This window comes from Agelaius tricolor, unplaced genomic scaffold (genome assembly GCF_023055355.1).
Source record: "Agelaius tricolor isolate 1412-34295 unplaced genomic scaffold, bAgeTri1.0.p SCAF_30, whole genome shotgun sequence".
Classification (NCBI taxonomy): domain Eukaryota; kingdom Metazoa; phylum Chordata; class Aves; order Passeriformes; family Icteridae; genus Agelaius; species Agelaius tricolor.
This window is the reverse complement of record NW_027269290.1, coordinates 3,955,604-3,968,560: the sequence shown is the minus strand read 5'-3', so window position 1 is coordinate 3,968,560 and position 12,957 is coordinate 3,955,604.

Sequence of the window (12,957 nt, the reverse complement as noted above, 5' to 3'; positions counted from 1 at the left end):
GTGCGGCCGCCTGCCTTGGGGAGCGTGGGGTGCTGGGCAGGGCTGTCAGAGCCCTGAGCTCCACCTTGCCCCTGAAACACCCCAAAAATCACTTCCCAAGGGTGGGGTGTCCTTGCAGGGCTCAGAGCAGGGAGCACAGACAGACCTTGGGAGGGTGCCTGGGCAGGGGTTTGTGTTTGGTGAGGGTTTTGGAAAGGCTTAGGGCAGAGATGGAACACGAGGCTTTGGGCAGGCTGCTGCTCAGGGCCAGCTCGTTTTACATGTACAAAACTGTGAGCAAACAGCAAAATCCTTTAATCTGGGAGGACAACAGGAGATTTCCCTCCCCTGCTGGGGCGGTGCTCCAGCCAGCAGGCCCCAGATGTTGCTGATTTACTGAGTTTGTTTCTAATGAAGCACAGGCCACCTCCCCCTGCAGCCACAGAATCTCCACCTTATGTAAGGCCCAGTTTGCCCCATCCCCTTCCCTTCCCTCTTCCCCCAGAGGGGATGGGGCAGGACAGGGCAGGTGCTGGGAGCCCCTCAGGGACTGGGGACAGTCCCAGTTGTCCCCACACCATGTCTGTCCTTCCTGCCCCAGCAGAGACTGTCCCTCATGCTCTCCCTCACCCACGCCCCTGCAGGGTGCAGGATTTGCCCCATTTCTGTCCCTAGAAACCCAGGATTGCTGTGGTTTGTTCCCATCACAACATCCTGAGAGCACAGAGGATGGATTAGGAGGTGTTTCAGTGCCATGAGTGTCCCTTTTTTCCCGAATTCTGGGGACAAGCAGTGAAGCCATTGGCCAGGCTGGCTGGGTGAGGGTTGCATCCTGCTGATGCCAGTGCCAGGCTGCTTTTTGAACACCCCAGGGAGGTGCCAGTGCTGTGGGGAGCACCTGAGGGGCAGCACCTGCTCTCCCAGGGCTGGGGAGTGGCCATGTCACCCCCCTGCCACCCTCAATCCCATCCAGCTGTGCCCAGCTCAAGCCAAACTGTTCAGCCACATGGAGGGCACTTGGTATTTGCCTCAAGTTCTTTGGTATTATAATCAAATTTGTTGCATAAGAAAAATCTTCAAATACCCACTTTGAATGACTGTAATTGGCTGGTGCTGAAAGTTCAACACACAGTGCAAGTCAAGCAGAGAAATTATTCAAGTGTGAAGGACTCTGTGAACTGTCAAGTTAATTTATGGCCCTTTTCAAGATCAATAAGGGCAGTAACAGAAATATAATTTTCAGAAATCTCACAGTAGTAAATAATTACACCCATGATTTCTCCAGCCTGAATTAAAATTGATGGGGCAGTAATGATTGTGCACCAGAAACATCTTGTAGCCTGGAACATGTCCTGCACTTCCCTGTGACACCTGGAGCCTTCTCTGCTCCAGGTGAGCACCCCCAGCTCTCCCAGTGTAGGATAGATGGGGGTAGCAGGGTTGGGATGGATGGAGATGAGAGATCTCTGCAGCCAGGGCTTGGAACTTGTGGGTTATTGCAAAGGGCCTGGGTGCAGGGCCCTGCTGGGAGCTGCCAACCACAGCTGGAGCAGGACTGAGAGAAGAGAGGGGGAGAGAGGATGAGAGGGAGAGAGTAAAAGCATAAGAGAGTAAAAGGGGTAAGAGCATAGAAAAGTAAGAGCTAAGAGACAAGAGGTAAGAGTTAAGAGAGCGAGGTTCCCGTTCCAATACAATAAATCTTCTTCTGTGCTGAATATTCTGATTCTCACTGACCAATCTAGTCCAAGATACAAATCCTATAGCATTTACATACAGCCTATAAGAATCACTACATTACCATACTGTGTTCCATTTTAAACCCTAAAAACTCCTCTTTGGGCCCTTCTGCCAAGCTGTAGGGTCTGCTCTGACCCTTGGGCCTGTCTGCAAGCAGAGGGTGTTGTTCCATCAAAAGGGGATCACCTTCAGTGGCCACACCATTGTTTTCCAGTTGTTCAGTAACTGAGGGATCTCAAAGCTTGCTTTCATTTCAATCTCACTTATAGTTTCTATATTCTTAAAATCCTTTGCCAGACAATCATATTGATAAGGCTTTCCTGTTTCATCTTCCCCATCATCCCAGCCTGGCTCCAGAGGGGCTCCAGCCCTGGAGCAGCTCTGTGGCTCCTCTGGGATCTCTGCAGCTCCTCCCTGTGCTGAGCACATGGGCAGAGGTGCCACTCACTAAAACAGCTCAGCCAGAGCCCCACCAGCTCCTGTGGGATTTGTTTTTGTACAAACTCTTTGGGAGGAGGAGGAAAAGGAACAAAATAACTGCAGCACCCGATGGGCTCCTAGAGCACAGCACTTATCTCACACTCCACATCTTCAAAGTACTTCAGGAAACGTCAACTAATTAATCCTTGGAATAACTCCCGTCAAGCAGAGCAGCCTGATCTCCATCTGCTGGCAAACAAGGGACAAACCCCACGTGTCTGATCAGCAGGGGTGGCTCAGCTCTGAGCTGGAGGCTCCTTGTGACACCGGGTAGGGAGCAGGGCCCTCCAAGCTCTGAGTGCTCCCAGCTCCTGGAATCAGGGGTGTCCTGAGCTGGAACGGACACACAAGGATCCAAAGCAGCTCCTGCCCTTCACAGAAACCCCAAACCCCACCCTGGGCATCCCTGGCAGTGCTGTCCAAACTCTCCTGGAGCTCTGCAGCTGTGGCCATTCCCTGGGGAGCCTGGGCAGTGCCCTCTGGGGGAAGAAACTTCCCTGAGATCCAGCCTAAACCTCCTGACACAGCTCCAGCCCTTCCTTGGGTGCTGCCACTGTCACAGAGAGCAGAGATTGTCCCCAGGCTGCCTCCAGGATGGGGTCACCCTCCTCATCCCACCAGAGCTGAGTCCCTGCCATCCTCCAGTGCCACAGAGGAGTGTGAGGGACCTCAGAGACACCTGTGTGGGTGACCCTGCTGGGGTGACTGCTGGGAGAGAGGAGCAGCAGGGCCACAGGCTCCTGCTTGCCATGGCATGGACACCCCCAGCCCCATGGAGCTCTGCAGGTGCCAGAATTCATCTCCTGCTGGGGTCATCAATTCCTTTTTTCCACTTGTTTAAGTATTTATTGGCCCCATGGGGAGAAAGCCAAGGCTGTGCCACAGCTGGGGCAGTTGTCAGAGCCCTTGGTGCCCTCAGGGGTGTGGATTGTCCCCATCAGCCACCCTGGCACTGCTCAAACCCAGCCAGGGGCCCCAGAGGGAGCAGCAGCCCCTCCATGGGACCCGGGGATCCCTGGTGGGATGCAGGGACCCCAGAAGGATGCAGGGACCCCAGTGGGATGCAGGGACTTCCAGCAGAGTCCAGGGATCCCTGGTGGGATGCAGGAACCCCAGAAGGATGCAGGGACTTCCAGCAGAGTCCAGGGACCTTTGTGGGATGCAGGGACTTCCAGCAGGGTCCAGGGATCCCTGGTGGGATGCAGGAATCCCAAAGGATGCAGGGACTTCCAGCAGGTTCCAGGGACTTCCAACAGGTTCCAGGGACCCCAGAAGGATGCAGGGACCCCAGTGGGATGCAGGGACTTCCAGCAGGTTCCAGGGACCTTTGTGGGATGCAGGGACTTCCAGCAGGTTCCAGGGACTTCCAGCAGGTTCCAAGGGCCCTGGTGGGATACAGGGATCCCAAAGGATGCAGGGACCTTTGTGGGATGCAGGGACTTCCAGCAGGTTCCAGGGGCCCAGGTGGGATACAGGGATCCAAATGGGATGCAGGGACCCTGGCAGGGCTGCCTCAGCTCCCTCTGTCCTGTGTGGAAATGGATTTTTGTGGCTGCTCCCAGCTGCCTCTGCCCTCCCACCATTCCTGCAGCACTGACAGATTCTCAGGAAAACTCAGCCTTGACTCAGGGTCTCCAGTGGCAGAAACTGCCTGGTGCTGTGCAGGTGCTCACCTGGGGCTGGCATGGGCAGCCTCTTCCCCACAGAAGGCTGTGGAAAACCTTCATTCCTTCATCCCCCTGCCCGTGGTTCTGCTCAGCCCCAAATGGGGGCAGCCCTGGGGCCAGCATTGCTCCTGTCCCCCCTCCCAGGGCTGCAGCAGGAGGTGGCCCCACAGTCAGCCCAGAGGCACTGGGATCATCCTTCCCAAAGGAGGGGGCAGTGGAAAAGATGCTAATGGGGCTGCTCCAGCCCTCCCCCGAGTCTGCAGCTCCCTGGGCTTTAATTGCCAAATACTTTATCTCTTTAAAGAAGAGCCTCTAGAAGTAATAATCCCTTTCATCTCTGCTCCTCTTGAAAAATGCTCCTCTTTGCAAGGCAATCTGGGCAAGTAAATTGAGAAGTTGTGTTATCAGTGAGAAAGAGAAACCCAGATCTTTGGGCTAATTTTTTCTCCTTTGTCTCATTCTCAAGGATATTGACTTTATTCCCCTCCCTGACTCTTTTCCAGCTCACAGGAGCTATTGATAAAGTGAAATGGTGGCTCAGTGTGTCCTGTTGGAAACGGGGGAACTAAAATTAAAACCAGGCAACTTAAACAAGTGCATTATGAAGCTCCCATTGTATTGAAACAGGAAGAGGGGGATAATTCTCCATTTAATACTTCCTTAATGGCTGGTTGGCAACTCTAATCACTGGCTTTTAACTTCAAATAGGTTCTGCTGCCCACGGAACATCTGGCTGAGGTGAAACTCATCCCACACCAGCAGCGAAGGGAGGCAGAAAATCTCCCCTCAGGGGTTCCCAGCAGGGCTGGGAGGACACAGGGCTTGGGGACATGCCAGAAGGGACATGGAGAGGCAGCCAGTCCTCAGCATCTCCTAATGGAAGTGCAGAGGAAGCAAAACCACATTCACCAAAACAGTTCCTGCATTGTCCCTCTGGCAGGGGGATCTGCGATGGGGCACAGGGGTTTGGGCTCTGTGCCCCAGCCCAGCTCTGATATTTCTCATTGTGCCCCTGTTGCCCTGATTTTTTAAGATTTTCTAAGCCTTCTGATGTTTACATTCTTGTAGCAAATTTCTCACACACTTTCTGTAAATAACTGATTGTTTTGCATTCTTTTATGAAAGAGAAGAAATTTAATAAACTGTTGGTTTGTCCAGTGTCATTGCAGAGGTGGCACTTTCACCCTCCAATCCACTGTCTCTTTTAGAAAACTATAAATGTTGGAGTCAAAAAATAATCTTCCCTTTCCTTCACCTTAAGAAGAGCAGTGTGTGAGCTCATATTGTTTCATGTCCTGTGTAACATGTCCCAGCTGGGTCCATTCCATCCCCACCTCCCCCTGCCCCACTTCTCCTCCTCAGACCCCAAACCAGCTCCTGCAAATCCTCCATGGCAGGATTGACCCCTTCAATATCAATATCAGCATCAGCTGCCACCTCCTCTCACTGCTGACCTGGGCTTGCCTGGGAAATTGAAATGTTCAGCTTGGTAGAGAATAAATGAAGAAAGAAATATAATTTAATCAAGAGACATCAGTACCAAAAAATCCCATTGAATTTTGCACAGCTGGGGTGTAGGGTCATCATCAGCTCCTCTCCTCCCTCCTCAGCCCCCCAAACCCTCCAGAGACCTCACACCCCCTGCCCTCCCCTCCTGCTGCACCTTCCCAAAGGAAGGGACACAACTAAAATTTCCTTTTAAAAGCTGAATTTTGCAGAATGACAGGGGCCCTGCAGATCTGGATCCCCGTTGTCCCAGCCAGCCTGGGGATGCCCAGGCTCCTCTCACTCATCCTTCCCAGTGTTGTCTGCTCCTTCCTTCCCTCTGGAAAGGAGGAATAAAAATAAAGCCTTCAAAGAGGGAGCTCACAGCCCTGTCAGAGGAGCACTGGCTTGTGACACACCAAGTTTCGAGATTTTCTGGACAGTTTCATTTACTAACAGATTTTTTCTGCTATTTTGGTTCTTTGATCAAGATGGATTATTCTCCCTGAGCTGCTCCCATTGGTGGTAATGTGTCTCCATCCCCTCCAGGAAGGATTTTGCTGACACAAGGGAGACCCACATCCCATCCCAGGGATTTCACACATCCTGCAGGCTCTACATGATTTCACCAGCATTTTCTTTGGGGTGTTATTATTACTAATGCTGTTATATCAAAGTTGTTTCCTGAGGACAGAAAAATACCAGCTCAGCTATTCAGCTAAGCAGTTCTTTAATTTCTTGCCTCTCAAAATCAGCTCCCCAGTGCTTTTTTGGAATGGATCTGAATTTTCTGCTTTAATCCCTCTTCCTGAGGCAAAAGTGCTGAGGGGTGAAGTGCCTCTCCCTGGGAAAGGAGGGCTGGGGTCTCTTTCCCAGTGCTGCAGCTCAGGGATTGTGAGTGCACTCCAAGAAATATCAGTAGAGATTTCTTTATCTCTTTGCCCCTCAATCCCTCATCCCCAGTGGGGAGTCAGCAGCAAATTTGGGGTTCCCGGCCCTCCTGACTTCCCCTCTGCTGGCTGGGGAAGGGGGAGTGGTGCAGGCAGGGCAGGGGAGGCTGGGGTGGCACAGGGGTGCAGAATTTGGGGGGTTGGAGCAGTTTCCCCCCAGCACAGCAGCCCTGGCTCTGCCCATGCTGCTGTGTCCTCCTGCTGTAGGTGGCCAAGGTCCTGGAGGGAGATATAACGAGATATAACCATGGTAACTGGGATTATCCTGGAAAATTGCTGCCATTGCTGCAGAGGTAGGGTCAAAACAAACAGAAATTATCAATTTTTCCTTTTCTAATAAAATGCAGAAGTGTGTTATTGACTTGCTAATTGCTCAGCTAAACGGATTTCTCCTAAATTACCTCCTAACCCTTGTAAATGAAAGTAGTGCTAAGATTAGCACTTCCATGGATTTGCTCAGGGGAGGAAAAATGAAAGGTCTGATTCCCTGCCCATGGCAGGGGGGCTGAAACTGGATAATCTTTACAGTCCCTTCCAACCCAAGCCATTCCATGATTCTATGATTCCCTTTTAACCTAAAATTGCTCCAAGCTTTGCAGCCTGGGGGATTTTTGGCACCACACAGGCCATGGAGCCACACTTGGCTTTGTGAGCAGCTTCTGCAGGAGATTGCAGCTCTCAGCTTCAGCTCTGAATTGTCAATTCCCCCCTGAGTGCAGGTTTTCAGGAAATCAGAGGTTTAAATGAGAAGTATTCCTCTCCAACTGAGCCCCCTCCAATATCAGTGTCAGCTGCCACCTCCTCCCATTCCTGACCTGGGCTTGCCTGGGAAATTGAAATGTTCAGCTTGTTAGAGAATAAATGAAGAAAGAAGTATAATTTAATCAAGAGACATCAGTCCAAATAAATGCCATGAAATTTTGCACAGCTGGGGTGTAGTGTCATCATCCCCTGGGATGCTCAGCTGTGTGCTGGCAAACCAGGCAGCTCTGAGCCCTCCATTCTCCTCTTCACTGCAAGAGCCACTTCCAGAGGCTGGCAGGGCCGTGCAGGTTTAGGAAATAATTATTTTAATTGCATCATCAGCTCCATTCCTGCTGCCAGGAACTTTTGTTTGCATCCAAGAGAACCCCGGGGCAGCAGAGCCCTGACGAGTGGCATTGTCCTGGAGGGATGAGCTTGGGAAGGGCCTGATCCATGGCAGCACCATCCCTTTAGTCTGGAGACTAAATAATCTGTGATCCCAATGAGCAGCCAGAGGAGGAGAACCCCCCACATCCGTGTGGGATGCTGGGGAAGGAGGGGAGAATTCCCTCAGCACTCAGGAAGGAGCAGGTGGAGCATCCCTGCAGAGGCAGCAGCTCCCAGGGAGCCGGCAGAGCAGCAATTCGAGGTCATTGGGCAAAGCCCAGGTCATGCAACAGGCAGGAAGGTGCTCCTGATTCCTGCAACCATCACATCCCAGAAAAACCCCGTTAAATCATCTCTAGGAGGCGGGAGCTGCTCCCTGTGCCGCTGCCTTTGGAGCAGAGGCGCTCAGGGGGGTTTCAGCTCTCAGGATTTCTGCTGGTCAGAGTGACTCTGAGATATGTACAAGTCTCTTTTTCCAGCCTTGCAGTCGAAGGAGGAGTCAGGATTCCTCTGTTCTCATTCTCAAGGTTGTTCATTATTTCTTATCTATAAAATTCTTTCTCTGGCCTGCCAAGGTCCGTTCAGCAGGTCAGACAGAGGCACACTGACCACCTCAGAGGTGGTGTTGTCTTTTATGTCCCCCCATTCTAAAACCCCAAAATTTTACTTTTCATAACAATTTTTTACTATAATTTTACTTTTTTACTTTTCATAAAATTTTTTTACTATAATTTTACTTTTCATAAAATTTTTTCACTCTAAAATTCTTTCTCTCAAATTCCTCCATCTTGGGACACCAAGCCCCCATTCTAAAACCCCAAAATTTCACTTTTCATAACAATTTTTTTACTATAATTTTACTTTTTACTTTTCATAAAATTTTTTTACTATAATTTTACTTTTCATAAAATTTTTTCACTCTAAAATTCTTTCTCTCAAATTCCTCCATCTTGGGACACCAAGCCCCCATTCTAAAACCCCAAAATTTCACTTTTCATAACAATTTTTTACTATAATTTACTTTTTACTTTTCATAAATTTTTTTTACTATAATTTTACTTTTCATAAAATTTTTTCACTCTAAAATTCTTTCTCTCAAATTCCTCCATCTTGGGACACCAAGCCCCCATTCTAAAACCCCAAAATTTTACTTTTCATAACAATTTTTTACTATAATTTTACTTTTCATAAAATTTTTTCACTCTAAAATTCTTTCTCTCAAATTCCTCCATCTTGGGACACCAAGCCCCCATTCTAAAACCCCAAAATTTCACTTTTCATAACAATTTTTTACTATAATTTTACTTTTCATAAAATTTTTTTACTCTAAAATTCTTTCTCTCAAATTCCTCCATCTTGGGACACCAAGCCCCCATTCTAAAACCCCAAAATTTTACTTTTCATGAAAATTTTTTACTATAATTTACTTTTTACTTTTCATAAATTTTTTTTACTATAATTTTACTTTTCATAAAATTTTTTCACTCTAAAATTCTTTCTCTCAAATTCTTCCATCTTGGGACCCCAAGCCCCCATTCTAAAACCCAAAAATTTTACTTTTCATAACAATTTTTTACTATAATTTTACTTTTCATAAAATTTTTTCACTCTAAAATTCTTTCTCTCAAATTCCTCCATCTTGGGACCCCAAGCCCCCATTCTAAAACCCAAAAATTTTACTTTTCATAAAATTTTTTTACTATAAAATTCTTTCTCTGGCCTGCCAAGGTCCGTTCAGCAGTCAGACAGAGGCACACTGACCACCCTCAGAGGTGGTGTTGTCTTTTATACTACAAACAACGTGTACATTATTTACCATAACTAAATACCTACCAATACCTATCACCTATGTTAGACAGTGAGCTTCCACCTTAAACCAATCCAAAAGTGCCACCATCACCCAGAAGATGGAGGTTAGGAAGAAGAAAGAAGAAGGACAGGGGCACGCCCAAATTCCTCCATCTTGGGACCCCGAACCCCCATTCTAAAACCCCAAAATTTTATTTTTCACCCCGTGACAAACCATTATTCTACTTAAACTCCCTTGACTTGGAATTCTTCATATAAAGGTGGTAACTTGCTCCATGGGTCAAAATCAAAGGCACAGGTGTCTTGGGCTCTGTGCCAGGGTCTCTGAGCCCCTGGCAGGGGTTTGTGCCATCCAAGACAGGCAGAGATGTCCTGGCTCCTGACATCACCCTGCCAGGACCGCTCCTGTGGCAGCAGGGTCCCCCTGGGCTGGTGCAGAGCAGAACCAGGACAGGGACACAGGTGGGGTGTCCCCAGAGGGGTGGGCAGGGGGTTCTTCAGGAAATCAGCAGCAAAATCCTCCCTCGTTTCTCTCAGACATCCGAGAGCAGCGCCGGCAAAGCGACTTAATTAAAAAATTACCAAAATTACCGCTCCTCCACTCGGTGCCTGCCGACAGCCACAAAGCCTCAAGCACGGCAATTTGAAATGGAGAGGGATGTGCAGCTGCTAATGGGAGATTAGGAGAAATCTTCCACTTCGGAAGCAATTAACGAGCCAGAAGAAGTATTTGCATGTGTGAATTGGATGGCTGGGTCGCACTCCCATCCTCCACCTGGCTCTGGGATGGTTCCCTGCTGGTGCCTGGTGCTCAAATCCCTCCCAGGCTGCCCCAAGCCCCATCCAACCTGGCCTTGGGCACCTCCAGGGATCCAGGGCCTCCCCGCCCTCCCAGGGAGGAATTCCTTCCCAATATCCAGCCAGGCTGATATTCTCCACCGCTGGCTTCCCACTGATCCCATCATTGTGTGATGAGCTTTCTTTCATACATCAGCAACACATTGGTTTGGCAAAGGGGAGAATCTTGTCATAACAATTCATATTTAGTCTCCAAATGTGGCCTTTAATTGCTAATTACAGAATGCTACTCACAGGTTGGCAAATCACACACACCAAACAGAAAAAGAAAAAAAAACAATTAGGAAGAAAACAACTGGGGGTTTATAAGGGTTTAAGAAATAAACAAATGTGTATTGGTGATATTTTTGCCCGACATCCAGGAGGAATGATGAGGAGGACTCCATGGATATCACAAGGCTAATTAATTACTTTATTATACTATATTACACTATATTACATTACATCTAAACTGAACCTGAACAAGCACCCAACTCCACTCCACTGCCCAGAATCTCATGCCTGTCAGCCCACAGTCCCACCCCACACCTGGATTCAACTGGTCAGTGAATCAAAACCAGAATCCAGTTCCCAATTCCCTTCAGGTAAACAATCTCCAACAATGCATTCCACTTGTTCCAAAACACAGGAGCAGGAAATGAGATAAGAACTGTTTTTTCTTTCTCTGAGGTTCAGAGAATGTGAACCTCAGAAATATCCTTGGGAAGTTGTGCCTTGCTTTTCTCTGTGAAGGAAAATGCGGCTACAAACGTGATCTTTAATTATCTTAGGGGGAAAAACAGCAGCTGAGAAATAAATGTAACTCCAATATTGATGTTGCATTCCTGTGGGGCTCCAGCACTGGGATGGCCACTCCACCACTCCCGACAGCTCCTCCAGCCCTGGGAGATGGGATCTGGCCCAGATGTGCCACATCTGGCACGGCAGCCAGGAAAGGCCGCTGGGATTGGGGCTGGTTCTGTCCCTCAATCACATTTTCAGCCAGGAAAGGCCGCTGGGATTGGGGCTGGTTCTGTCCCTCAATCACATTTTCAGCCAGGAAAGGCCGCTGGGATTGGGGCTGGTTCTGTCCCCAGTCACATTTTCAGCCAGGAAAGGCCGCTGGGATTGGGGCTGGTTCTGTCCCCAGTCACATTTTCAGCCAGGAAAGGCCACTGGGATCGGGGCTGGTTCTGTCCCCAGTCACATTTTCAGCCAGGAAAGGCCGCTGGGATTGGGGTTGGGGCTGATTCTCTGTCGGAACCCAGGAAATTCCTCTGACTGCCCTGGGTGATTCCAGACCCTGGCAAGGGGCTCAGAGGCCTTGGCACGGAGTCACAAACACCTGTGCCTTCGATTTTAACCCATGGAAACAATCACCAACTTTGTGCAAAGAGTTACAAGCCACAAGGGTTTGAGTAGAATGTTAGTGAATTTACCACAGGGTGGAAAAGTAGAATTTTGGGGTTTTTAGAATGGGGGTTCAGGATGCAAGATGGAGGAATCTGGGCATGTCCTGTCTTTCTCCTTCTTCTTCTTGTCCTCCATCTTCTGCTGGGATGGTGACACTTTTGGATTGGTTTAGAGCAGAGACAGACTGTCTAACATAGGTGATAGGTGTTGGAAAATTATTGTAAATATTGTACAGGTAGTTCTTAGTATAAAAAGCCAACACCACCCCAAGGGCAGTCAGTGTGCCACAACCCAACCTGCCAGACAGATCTGAGCAGGTCAGAGAAAGAATGTGACAGATAAAAGAAAATAAACAACCTTGAAAACCAGAGCAGAGGAATCCTGACTTCTTATTTGAGCGCGGGGCTGGGAAAAAAAGACTTTTTAATACCTCGGGAGCCATTTCAGCAACTCTGAGCCCGAGAGTTCTGTCCCCAGTCACATTTTCAGCCAGGAAAAGGCCACTGGGGTTGGGGTTGGGGCTGGTTCTGTCCCCAGCCACATTTTCCCCGGTATTTTGGGTGCTCTTGGCTGTTCCCACGGCAACAGAGCAGGCTCTGTTTGTCCTGGCCCATCCAGGTACTTCATTAGCTTTAACCAACTGCATTTTTAATAGAAGCCTATACTGGGGTTTTTGAGATGTACGTGCTTTAAATACCATGTTTTTAATTAAAAATGACACGGGAACGTAAAATATGTAATTATATTTGCATGACTAATGCACTGTCTTTTATATATATATATATATAAAGCTGTAAAATATAATTACAAATTATCTTTGGGAAAAGTCCAGGAAAAAAAAAGACATTTCTTGTACATTTAAGTAGCACTGCTGATGAAGGCTGCAGGGTTTGAGAGTCAGTCAGGACTCCTGGGATGCCTCTGGCTCTTGGACAGAAATCCAGAATATCCAAGCCTGTGCATCTGCAAAGAGGAGACAAATTCCACTTCTCCCAGGCTCACCTGCAGCTCTGGCTTCTTGTCAAAGTGGATTTTGGAGTGATGCTCATCCCAGCAAAGGAGCAAACTGCATCACTTCTCATTGCCAAATGAATCACAAAATCACAGGATGGTTTGGGTTGGAAGGGACCTTAAAGCTCATCCAGTTTCAATCCTGACACCTTCCACTGTCCCAGGCTGCTCCCAGCCCTGTCCAGCCTGGCCTTGGACACTCCCAGGGATCCAGGGGCAGCCACAGCTGCTCTGGGCACCTGTGCCAGGGCCTGCCCACCCTCCCAGCCAGGAATTCCTTCCTAATGTCTAAATTAATCCCCCCTCCTTTAGTTTAAAACCATTCCCCCTTGTCCTAATCCAGCTGGCGTCTCCTGCAGTGTGCAGAGACAGCCCAGCTCTCCTGGGATACCCAGTGCAGGGAGGAGCATCCCTGTGCCCCTTGGGCTTGTTCAGGGAGGAGCTGAGAGTCCCTGGAA